Source organism: Petaurus breviceps, unplaced genomic scaffold (assembly GCF_028583685.1).
Source record: "Petaurus breviceps papuanus isolate PSGF00001 unplaced genomic scaffold, PetGlider_PUasm1.0 190, whole genome shotgun sequence".
Taxonomy (NCBI): Eukaryota; Metazoa; Chordata; class Mammalia; order Diprotodontia; family Petauridae; genus Petaurus; species Petaurus breviceps.
The window spans coordinates 2,556,948-2,570,122 of record NW_027185810.1 but is presented as its reverse complement, the minus strand read 5'-3'; positions in this window follow the sequence as shown (position 1 = coordinate 2,570,122).

Sequence of the window (13,175 nt, the reverse complement as noted above, 5' to 3'; positions counted from 1 at the left end):
ATCTATCTATCTATCTATCTATCTATCTATCTATCTATCTATCTATCTATCTATCTATCTATCTTTGCACAAATGTTGGAGGAATAGTGAAAATGCCAGATAACAGATCTCAGATCCCAAAAGATGTTCATAGATCATAAAGATGGGTTGAATACAAGAAGATAAAATGAATTTGGGATAAATATAAACTTACATATTTGGGTTGAAAAAGTAAACTGAGTATTAGGAAGAGATGGCTGTACAATGGCAAAAGTGAAACATATCTGGGAATTTTAGTAAACTGCCAGTTTGATAACTTGTAAATATGTGACTCCCTCCAAGTCCCCCCAGAAGAGTATTCCACTTCTTAGCTCCCTACAATAAAACCTTTTATGAGCCTTGTGATTGTCAAAGATACCCTGAAGATATGACTCCAGACTTATAATTCCCCCAACCCTATTAATGCTGTCTCCACCATCACATAGACCATATGTGCCACTTCAGCAATCTTCACTTCCTGATACATTAAATTCTCTTTAAACATAAAAAAAGACCATATCATTTGAGGAGACACAAATATAATCAAAGTATAGAGAAGAAAAAATAACTGCCCTCCTGACTAGTTTCTTTTTATTAAAAATATTTTATTTAGTTAAATATTTACCAATTACATGTAAAACATTTTTTAAACATTAATTTTTGAAAATTTTGAGTTTCAAATTCTCTCCCTTCCTCCTGTTCCTCCCCCACCTCTTGAGAAGGCAAGCATTATGATATCAGTTATACCTGTAATCCTGACTAATTTCATAGGAATCCTCATGCACACCAGTTTATTTAGAAATCTGATTTAAGCAGGCACCTGATTTGATTTTCTAGTTTAAAGAATTGTCATAGAATCATAGATTTAGGGCTGGAAGGCACTTTGGAGGTCATCTAGTTCAACCCTTTTGTTTTATAGATGAGGAAATTGAATCCGAAAGAGATTCCATTGAATCCTGGTTTCTCTCTTGATGTCTTCATGATCTTCCTTCTTACCCTAGATAAGCCTCTATTCTGAGGCTTGCTCTTCTGATTGGTGAGTCCCTAGCTTTGACCACTATTTAATGAGGGGCCCCAGTCATGGCTAACTACACTCCTAGTTTCATCTTCACTCTGGACTTCCCTCTCTTCTCACCAGCCACCTTGCTTCCATAAGAGTAACCTTCTCATCTCCTCATTCTCTATTATCATCTCACATTAATGTGTTGCCTTCCCCCATTAGAATGTAAGTTCCTTGAGGATAAGGACTACTTTTTCTTTTTGAATTTCTAATACTTAGCACAGTACTTGGTAGATAGCGAGTGCTAAAAAAATGTTCTCTCTGTCTCCATCTCTCTGTCTCTCTGTCTCTCTGTCTCTCTGTCTCTCTCTCTCTCTCTCTCTCTCTCTCTCTCTCTCATCATTCAGCCATTATCTCTATCAAGCTCTCATTAAGTGAAAAATGCAAGGTCACATAGGTATTGAATGGAGGACCTGGGACCTGGGACCTGGGACCAGGTTCTCTTTTCCCCCAATCATGGTAATTAAGACACAGAAACATTTAGGGACAACCAAATTCCATTCTCCAAGTTACTGACATTTTTAAAATGCTTCTTTATTATTTCTGGTGCATTACTGGAACAAATGTCCTATATCAGGACTTACTTCCAAGTGAGTTCCAGCTTCGGTTTTGGGTCAAATGGAACAAAAGGGTTTGAGTTTCTTTTGTGTGATGAGGGACAGCAGTTGTTCCCACCCTGTTCCCCAACATTTTCTATTTTTATACAGTTCATGTTAGTTAAAAGCCATCCACCCAAATAGATGATTTCTTCATTGGCAAGTACCTACCTGCCCATTGTTAAGCAACAGAGAATTGGTTCTATAGTCCTCAAGACTTCTTTTCATCTCCCCTCTCTGCTCCCCCCTCCCCATCTGCTACTCTCTTGGTCATAACAGCTGTTCTGGGAATCATTGATGGCCATTAAACTTCAGGTTTTATTTCTTTTTTTATAAGATTTTCATAGGTTGCAAAAATAAAAGTTATGAGCTGAGTGCCCTTTATTTGCTACTCCCCAAGAGAAGACTGAGATGAAGAAGGAAGATTTGGTGAAGGCCAATTGCTGATGGAGTGAACCGCTGCTAACTGCTAGAGAATGACAAGGGATATGGGAGAACCTTTCTGTGCTTTCTAAGAATTGCAGTTGTGTCTTGACAGCCTCCTTCCTAGGTTGTCACTCTATGATCTGGTGGGCGATCTGACCTTAAGCTAAGATAGGCCATGTGGTCTAAGGCTACTTCCTTATAAGGTCTCATAAGACTTTACAAAGCATTTCCCTCACAAAAACTCTGTGAAATAGATGATACAAACATTACCAATCCTATTTTACAGAGGGGAAAACTGAGGTTCAAAGGGACCACTTGCCCCAGGTCACACAAGTAGTGTCAGAGCTGGGATTCCATTTCTGATGCTCTTTCTTAGAAAAAAAAAATTATTGTTTATCTATTTTTAACATTGACATCACCTAACACATGATTCCCTGACCTCGAAAAGCACTGTTCTTTGAAACAAGGAAGTACAGTTAAGCAAATCTAATGACCACATTAGCCAGTATATCTTGTTTTGTATCTATAATCCACCACTTGTTTTTTCTTCAGAGATGTGAGAGGTATTAGTTAGTCCTGTTAGTATTAGATATTGTTAGTGACGTTAATATTAGTATTAGTTAATCCCTGTTAGTCTTCTGATGTCTCAAGGGTTCTTTCCACCACACCACACTGCCTATCCTAGACCCTTGGGCTGTTATAGTTCTACATGAATTGCTATAGGCCAGGCATGTGATAGATTCTTTAAAAAATATTTTGCAATTGAATTTCTTATTTTGTTATGTTGGACATAGAAGATCATCATTGCACTAGAGATCATCTAGTCAAAACTTCTGATTATATATATATATATATATATAAGAAAATGGAAACCCATAGAGATTCAGTCACTTGTCTGAAGTTAAATAGCAAGGAGGAAGAGCTTGCCTAGAACCCAGGGGTTCTGAACCCCAGTTCTGTGTTCTGGTGTTCATAGCTCCCTTTTAAACTTCAACAGTTCCTGAAAGTTTAGGAGATAAAAGATACAGGGACACATTGAAATAGTTTTTACCAAAAAGTAAAGCTCTGTAAGGAGAATTATATTCCTATCCTTTTCCTTATGCCCTTTCCCTGCTCTAAGGCTGCAGTGGAAACTGTAGCTTTCAATTGCTTTGCAAATCACCTCCCTCTTTCTATCTTCTAGTTCTGTCTCTCTGAAGGAGGTGTGACATTGCTTAAGGCAATCTTTTGTTCTAAGTGGAATTTTTGGGGAACCTCAGGGATTTATGAGGGAAAAGAAAAATGTTAAGAGATATAGATATCAATTAGCTTTGACACTGATTGCTATGTGACTGGGCAGGCACTGTTCTTTAGTAAATGGGAAATGAGACTATCAGAGATTAAATATTTCTGATGGTGGTAGCAGATGAAGATTCAGAAGATCATAGAAGTGGAACTGAAAAGAACCTCAGATACCAACTCCCAATTATTTTACAGATGAGGAAATTGAGCCCTAAAGGAGTGGACCAAGGTGATAGAGGTAGCAGTGGACAAAGGATTTGAACTCAGACCTTCTGTACCATTTTACCAATGATACCACTAGGACCACTATACCCCAAAGAGATCAAAGAAAGAAGAAAAGGACTCAAATGTACAAAAATACTTATAGCAGCCCTTTTTGTGGTAGTCCCAAACTAAAAACTAAGGGAGTGTTTATTTATTAAAGAATGGCTAAAGAAATTATGGTATGAAAATGCATGGTTAGCACCATGAGAAACGGACAGTTACAGAGAAAATTGGGAAGACCTTTATGGAGTGATGCAGAGTGAAGTGTTCAGAACCAGGAGAACAATTTATATAATACAACAACACTATAAAGAAAAAAAAATTGTAAGGTTTGAGAACTTTTATCAATGCAATGATAAATATTTTTCCAGAGGACTGTATATGTATCATGCTGCCCCATGCTGATACAGAGAAGATGGAATTAAGAGATCCAAAATGAGTCACATATCTTTGAACATGGCCAGTGTGGCAATTTGCTTTGATAGATTATGCATATTTGTAATTAGGATTTTTTTCCTTCTTGTCCAACTGGAAGGGGGGAGGGAGAGAAAAACACTTGTTAATTGAAGAAAATGAAATGAAATGAAAAAATAAATTCAATGAATTGCACTACCACCCTATATGTTTCTCAGACTGAAATACTAATTTCTGCCACCATTTTTTGAAGTTAAAAAAAATCAGGGGGAATTAGATGCATATATATTACAGGGACAGAGTGGAAAATTTGTAGATCAGAGGATTAGAGAAAGTTTGCTCTGGCAGAACTTTAAATATTGTTGAGGCAGGATACTTTAATATGTACCCAAAGATATTCATAACTATGCACATCTTTTCACTAAATTACTCCTCTGCTGCTCTACTATAAGATGATAATGACATTGGCCTCTTAAGAATTATTCCAGAAAAACCAAAGCTGTGACAGGTACCAGGGGAAAAGGTTTTCATTATGGGCCTTGTGATGGATTTGCTATCAGGCTATCTAACTACAGAAAGGCTCATTGCCAAAGGACAGGTAATAGATTGTCTCAGCTTCAGCAAGACATGAAAACCAGTCAGTCAATAAATATTTTTTAAGCCCTACTATGTGCCAGGCATTGCACTAAGCACTAGGGATACAAAAAGCAGCTCCCTGCCCTTAAGGAGCTTGCAGTCTGATGGACCAGGTTCTCAGGCACGTAGGGGCTGGAATCTGTAGATGAGAGAGAAGCATTCAGGTCATTAAATAGAGCTAGGTAGATTTCCTGTGGTCACATATCTTGTTTTGGGTAATGAGAAAGTCTTTATTCAGGAGCAGAGAGCAATGAGTTACAGCGGGAAGGGGAAAAAGGAGAATTAGAGGATTCAGACCAAAACAAAGTTGAGCATGAAGTTTCTGTGCTCTACAAATGTGGGAGCAAACGTGCAAAGTCATTGGAGGGGAGGTTTGTGCTTACTGCCTCTGACTGTTTGATCCTTTACACAAACAGGACATTTGTCAAGGCTGGAACTGGGAAAGTTGGTCAGGCTTTTTCCAGCTGTGTTGTTGCAAATGTCTGTAAACTCTGTCTGCACTGGTTCCTTCTGGTATGTTTTCATCCCAGGGTCTGTGGCTCAGAGTGGGCCCAAGGCCATGCTCTTTGACATGTGAATTGTTTGTTTCGTCTGGTGCCTGAGGCGACAGAAGAGAAAGCCCCCAGAGCTTGTCCAGTAGCATCTGTAGCAAAAGACAGAGTATTCCAGACTCTTTTGTTTCCTCCTTTACCCCTTCTTCTAGAGGCCTTCCTCCCTCTTTTCCTCCCCTTCCTTCTCTTTCTCTTCCCCTGCCCCTTCCCCCTCCTCCCTTCCTTTTCTCCTTCCCCTTCTCCCTTTTCTTCTTTTCCTTCCCCCCTTTTTCTCCTCCTTCCCTTCCTTCTCCTTCCTCTCCCCTTCTCCCTCTTTTTCTTCTTCTCTACCTCCTCCCTCTTCCTCTACTCCTCCTCCTTCCTTTCCTCCCCTTCCCTCTTTGTCTCTCCTGCCCCTCCTAACCTTACCTTTCCCTCTCCTTTATTCTCCTTCTTTTCCTCACTTTCTTCTACTTCTTCCATTATCCCTTTCTTTCTTCCTTCATTTCCTCCTCCCCTCTTTATCTCTCCTCCCTCTCCAATCCCCTCCTCCCCTTCTTCCTCTTCCTACTCTTTGTAAGGAGGACTTCTTCATTATAGCACCCTCAAGCTACTGATTCTAAGTAGAAAGAAGATTTCTTATACTTGGGCTGGAAAATGTCCTCTTAGAAACAAGATGAGCAATTTTAGGGCTAAGAAATTAATAATAGAGAACAGGATTCATTTTTAGTCAACACTATTGGAATGTTGTTCTCTTGAGAGGCAATCAGTTGATAAACTTCCGAGTGTGTTTGTGTGTGTGTGTGTGTGTGTGTGTGTGTGTGTGTGTGATTTAAGAACCATTGCTGGGCCTATGAGGCTAGGCTTCTGTGCCCTTTCCCTTCTCTACTAAAAGACATCTTTCAGCCGAGGACCCAAGCACACTGGTCTGAACCTGTTTCAGTCCTGGGAAAGCCTAGCCTTCTATGAGAGTAGGAACTGTCCTCCCCACCTTTCACAATCTTTGACTTGTTAACCCCCTAGCTTGGCAACCTGGATACAAATTCCTTCAAGATCAGGTTTTAGCTTTTGTCTAGGGTTTTCTCCCAAAAGAGGGAGTAGAAAGATATTCAATGTATGATGTAAATTGAGTATAAGATGGTATTTATTTCCTACATATAAAGGAAATGCTAATTGACAAAAGTTCACATTGATAAGACAACTCAAAACAGAATTCAGTCACTTAACTTATAACTACTAACAAACACTCTTGGAAGACTGACACTTAAGTCTTATCAGAATATAAAGAAGCTTGACTCTGATTAGACATTTTTCATTTTACCCTGCCTCTACACTGTTAAAATAACTATGTCAATATATTCTGGAAAAATGGGCCAGGTTTATGTGTCAAGAACCTGGAAAGGAGGATTTATAACTGTGTACTATGTGGGTCCCCTTTATGAATTCTTTCCAGGTGATTACATGAGAATTCCCCCTTATCTAACATGTCCTATAACTTCCATGTAAGTGAGAATTTACACAAGGGCACTCCCATCTCCCTCTCAAATCCTCATACATAATTTACATCAAGGGATATGTATTCATCCCTTATTATATTATATGAGGAAAGCATTGAGTAACTCTAAAGCCCTATATAAAAGCAAGAAGCTGTTATCTCTGAAAGTTTGTATGAATCCCCAAAGTTTGATAATATGCTTTTTAGCAAAACAAAAAGGCCCCATCCATAGACATGTCTAGGGTATTTTGATTCACTTTAGTTTATTATTCTCCTTGCTTAAAATCTCTCCTGCTTGTCAACTTGAATTGGCTTAAGAGTACTATGGAAAACTGTGCTTTTGATGGTGGGTGGAAAATCAGTACCTCCACCACCTTCTAGTGAAATGGGATGGGTCTCTGTCTCTTGCTCTTGACCTAGACCCAGACATTCCCCAAATCTTTAACTCTGCTTCTAGTCTTAAGCAGGTGAAAAAGATGAACGGAAATAAGATTTTGTATTTCATAAAAGGGGAGATGCCATGAAAGGTCAGGGGACAGATGTAGTTTGTTGGAGAGTGGCAACAGAAATCATCTTTTCCTGTTTTAGATTCTTTCCTGCAGGGGGAAGGAGAAAGAGGCAAAACTCTGAGCCGTTGCTCCGTTAATGATAGTTGCTTCCTTCCTCGACTTGGAGGTTGGGGAGAAGCAAAATCACTGAGGGGATGTCTAAGTTAGCTCGCCAGCCATCATCTACACCCACACAGAAACAATGGCTCTGATAGCAGCAATTCATTACAGTCTCTCAAAATGGAAAAGCTGAGAAGCAAAATGCCCAGCCCTCCCGGCCCTTGCCCTCATGATTCCAAGATGGTGGATGTTCTCCCAGACCATGAAGTCTGTATTTCAATCTCCACTCTTCCAGCTTCTTTCTCTTGGAATCTTTACAAAACTCTTTCCAGAAGTCCAGTTTCCAAATTGTCTTTAATTGGTGGACTTCTAGATTGCAGTTTTCCTTAGCAACTCTCACTTCTATGGCAATATAAGGTTATATTCATAAAGAAACAAGAAGGTGGGCAGAGCAAGTACTGGGACAAGTGTTGTGATTTGGTTAGTATAAGAAAATTCCAGGTAAGGAAATCACCTCTCCCTGTCTAGGTAGTTGCAATTATAGTCTTAGACAATTGCTTAGATTAGAGCACTGAGAGATAAGTGACTGGCCTACCTATGGTCACAGCCAGTATGTATCAGAGGCAGAATCTGAACTCATATTCTCCTGGCATCAAGGCCACTTCTCTATTCACTACAGCACACTATTTCTGGAATGTGATTATTATTAACCTAATTTTATAGATGAGGAAACAGGACAAAATTTTATAGATGAAGTTCATAGTGATTAAATGACTTCTGTGCTTGTATGATAAGTGGCCAAGCTGGGACTCAAACCCAACTCTCCCTCCTCCAAGTACAGCACTTTTTCAAGTAGACTTCTTGGTAAGAATAAAATATTATAATTATTCTTTTTTGTGTGTGAAAACTTCCAAAGTTTCCATCTATCTAGGATGAATTGGGTCCATGCTGGCAGAAGGATGGACATTGTGATTGTTTAAATCCCTTGAAGCTTCATGATGCTATAATTCTATGGTTATTGGTAATTTTCCCAAAATCTTTCCCTTAGCCTTGTGTAGTGTGTGGTAGGTCCTGTGTTGGGATAATCACACACTTGTTTTTGTCATGGGGGATTATGGCATTTAGACCAACTCATATCCTCTTTCACTAAATGTTTTGGTTTTTAGCTTGAGAGCTAAATGCTTGTTGAATTAGAGAAGAGTCTTGATTTTCATGGAAGGTATTTTAATCTCCCCCAAGTTTGTTGACTACACTTTCTACATAGTTGTCAGATGTCAAAAGGTTAATATGTCAAAAGTTCAATTGGAGACTGTGCTTGTTTTTTCCTAGAGGATATCCGGCAAAGTTGTTGCTTAATGGGTACATTCTTGAGGATTGTAGGAGGTAACATTATTTGGAGGTGAATGACTATTGGTATCTTGTTAATTGTATGAATGGGATATTTTAGTCCATGAATAGCAAGCCCCAGAGGTATAACTAGGGTGGTTTTTTATTTTTTATTTTTGCATCTGAGGCAAACACAATTGGTGACTCACCTTCCTCCCTTTCCTTCTCCCCTTAGATTTCTACCAGACCCTGCTCCCTTGTTCTGTCCCAGGATCCACCTTCACCCTCAATCCCTGCAGTGATACAGTCTGATGAAATTCTTCCAGGTCATAGATTGTCTTTACCTTTTCCCTTGCACCTTTTTTTGCTTCAAGATTCTGCTACTGTACCTCACTTAGGGCCTGCCTCCCCCCTGCCCTCCCCTTTAACCTGCAGGAACACAAGCTGGCAGATACTTCAAGGCTAGAAGATGGTGGTCTTAGACCATCACAGGGAGGGAGCTTGCCCTCTCCTTCTCCTCCATGCCCCGAAGAATTCCCTGAATGTTCATCACTCCATCAACCCCAAATGAAAACAGATTCAGGTCTGATTGACACTAACACCAGGCCTCAAAATGAAGATTGAGATTTTTCACATTCCAACCCAGTCATCTTCTTGCAATCTGCCCTGCCTATAGATGCAATCTCTGTACTGCTGGACCTTGCCATCCTCTCTGTTACTAAATGCATGGGACCATATAACATTCTATTTAGGTAACTCCTTAGAAACTCCTTTTCTCTAATTTTCTCCCTGGAGCCTTTACTCTCTTGATTAGTGAGTGTATTGCATGGTCCACTATATCTAGTTAACTCCAGCCATGTTTCATACTCTATCTTCTTGGAATCTTCCATAGTATCTCATGGACCTTTCCAGTTCTCTGTTTTCTAGCTCTAGAACCATAATCAAATCAGTATCACCAGTGTTACTGGACTAAGTATGCCAATTAACTCCTCTACGGCTCTACTCACCAACCCTGTGACGTCCCAAACTAAAACATCTTTTCCTGGCCATTATCCTTCTGGAAGTGTTGTCTCTCCTTATTTGAATGTAAACTCTTTGAGGACAGAGATGGTCTTGTTTTTGTATTTGCATTTCTAGCTCCTACCATAATAAGTGCTTAATAAATTCTTATGCATTCATTCAAGTACGTATGTAAACGCTTATGTGAAATGAGCTGATGTAGGCATTACTTGGGTAAGAGTCACACAGTCTTTGAGTTACTATTACAGTCTTTGACCAGTAAAAACAGACCTACCAAGATCTCTTTTAGTGAAAATGACTAGATTCTGTTTTTCTGATCACTGTAATGATAATAGTGTCAGCTCCCATTAAAGCCTACCAAACACTTTCCTCACAACAACCCTGTGAGATAAATAACTTAAGTATTATTATGCCCATCTTCTCTAAGAGGAAATGGAATTTGAAAGAGGTCAGATGACTTACCAACAGTTGCACAGAGAATACTTGGCAAGACCAGGGCTAAACTTACTTCTTCTCACTCCAGGTCCAATACTCTTTCCATGCTGAAGGGAATTATATCCATTTCTAGAGAAAGAAAAATGCTAACATTTATTATTTTCAAGAAAGTAATGGGATAGAAAATATCATATTTGTTTGTTTTGTTGGAATCATTATTTTAGTGTTTCTCTGTCTCTTTGTATGTCTGTCTCTCCTTGTCTCTGTATTTCTGTCTCTCTGTCTCTGTGTTTTTTCTATCTCTTTGTCTCTCTGTCTCTGTCTCTAGTTCTTTGTATCTCTCTGTTTCTATCTCTGTCTCTTCTCCTTTCCCCTCCACCCCATACTCCCATTCATTCATTTTTTTCCTTCTTTCTGGGCCTCTCAGAACCAATTTCCCTGTGGCTTTTTATTTTTTATTTTTGAGAGGCCAGCTAGGGGAAAACCAGGATATGCTCCAGAAGACTCAGGGTTGTGGGTACTTTGCACCTGGCTCTGTGGTATCTGTAGCCTTGAAGCAAAGCTCATTTGGGGAGACAAGCTGATAAGCTGCCAGGGGGATGTATCTGAATGGGGGGAAGAGCCTGGGAATATCCTCAATCTCCCAGCAGCCCTCTGCATAGATAGAACACTGCCCAGATTGGGTAGAGGAGGGCAGACCTCACATGTCATACCCAGTTCCTGAGCTCCATGCTACACTGGGCTTGTCTAGCATTCCATCTGCGTGCCCAGGTAGTTATTTTGACTTAAAATGAGATTTATAATTTGTTTTTCTGCCTTGTAACGGAATAGCGGATAATCCCATAAGCATTCTTTATTGTGTGACCATAAAGCTTCCGATGCTTTGCTAGGTACTGTTCATAATTAGGATAAAAGACTTGACTTCAAAAGATTCCAGTCTAGTTAATAGCATACACAGGCCAGACATAGGTTAGATATTTCTTCACTCCAATATAAAGGAATAGGGAGGGAGTTTAGAGGTCTGGCAGGATGAAGCACAGTAGAGAGAGCACTGGATTTAGAGTCTGAAAACCTGATTCCAATCCCAGCTCTTCCATTTACTTACCGTATGACCCTGGGCAAGTTACTTAGACTCTTGAAGCCTCAGTTTCCTCAATGGTCTAATAAAAGGATGAGATTGTAGAGGTAGTATGGTACAGGGGAAAGAAAGAGTTCTGATTCTGCAATAAGAAAATCTGGGTCCAAATCTACCTTGGGACTATTACTACCTAAGTGACTTTGGGCAAGTCACTAAACCTCCTCAGGCCCCAGTTTCCTTATCTGTAAAGCAGAGTTGCTCTACATGGCCTAGGAGGGCACTTTTAGCTTTTGCTGTCTGCTTCTGTGAGCTCAGGTTCAAATTCTATCTATGCTATTTACTATCGGTGCTGGGTAAGTCATTTGGCCCAGGTCACCCTGGACCTCAGTTTCCTCATCTGTAAATAGGAAGGGAGACTAGAGGGCATTTGAGGTTCCTTCAAGTTCTAAATCTACCCCAGTAATACAATCATTTAATTTGTTTTCTCATGGGTAAAATGAGTGATTTAGAATTTATCAGTGAAGTCAAAATCAAATAGAAACAGGGGGCATTAAACTACACCAAAGGATCCCTGTGGGCAAATATTGACCTAGAAAAACACATATTAACATTATCTATGCTTTATTATATTTTTTATTTATTTTGTTAAATATTTCAAAATTGTATTCTGATATGGTTCAACAGCACTCAGGATTGTTGAGGGCTGCAGTGAGGCCAGTGTGTTTGATACCTCTGGATTAAATTATCTCCAAGTTTCTTCCTAAATACTAGGTCCTCAAGTACAGCTCTGAGATAGAATTCAAGACCCTCAAGTGTGGTCCTTAGACTGAACCCAAGGCCCTCAAGTGTGGCCCTTGGACTGAACCCAAGGTCCTCAAGTGTGGCCCTTAATCTGAATCCAAACTTTTGGATTTGGTCCAAGCGCCACACTTAGGGACTTAGAGGGCCACATGTGGCCTTGAGGCCACAAGTTCCCCACCCCTGTATACTAAATACTTGTAAATACTGTAACTGATATTATTATTATTATAATGGGCTCAAACAGGTGAGTCTCCCTCTATCCCAACTTTGGCTCACTTTTGATGGGTTATGTGTATTGCTCAGTGATGTAGGATTTGGTGCTTGGGGATAGTGCAGCATCCCCTTCCCCCTTCTCCATGAGTCTGAGGGACCAGTCAGGGTTTGCCACTTCATCCCAAGCTGCCAAGCCCTTTGTCACTGAGCCAGAGCACACTGTGGCCCACTGGAAGTGTCCCAGGGTCTTACAGGTGTGTTTGGGGAATTCGCTCCTTTGTTCCCATTCCACTATTACTCAAGTAGTCTTTTGTCCTTTAGGGAATATCTTTTTAGGCCTCTGAAGAATGAAAGACAAAAAGACTGCTTTCAGAGAGAAGGGGAAGGGGAAGAAGGCTGGAAAGAGGCTTAGGAAGAGAGCAGAGAGGGAGGCTGAAGAGAGAGACACAGAGAGTGTCTTCCTGCATAATAGATACCTACTGTCAGTGTGAACTGCTCCCAGGGTGAAACCGACCATGGTCCTGGTGAAATGTCAAAGAAGAATAAGCCTGAAAATTTGCCCTATTTCCAATCTTTCTTCTGGTTCATTCTTTCCCCAGTTTTCCTGTGCCAGGCCCCTCTGAGAGAGGCAGTCCAGTCCGCTGGGAATTAGGCCTGGTGATGCTGTAAACAGGCCCAGCTTCATTGAAATGATAACTCTGACACAGCCATTAAGATAAAGAAAGAAAGGAGTAAAGGAAGAAAGAAAAGCAAGCAAACAGACTCCATGGGGCAGGCTTACAGGGGCTGGTCACCTGACTCTTCTTGGCTGTAATAGGAGTCATGCCGTTTAAAAACCCTGAATCCTGATTTGAAAATTTACCCCACGCAGTGATTGATAATAGAAGCTTTCAGGGGAAAAAGGAAAAACCCCAGCCAGAGAGAAAGAGAGAGAGAGAGAGAGAGAGAGAGAGAGAGAGAGAGAGAGAGAGAAG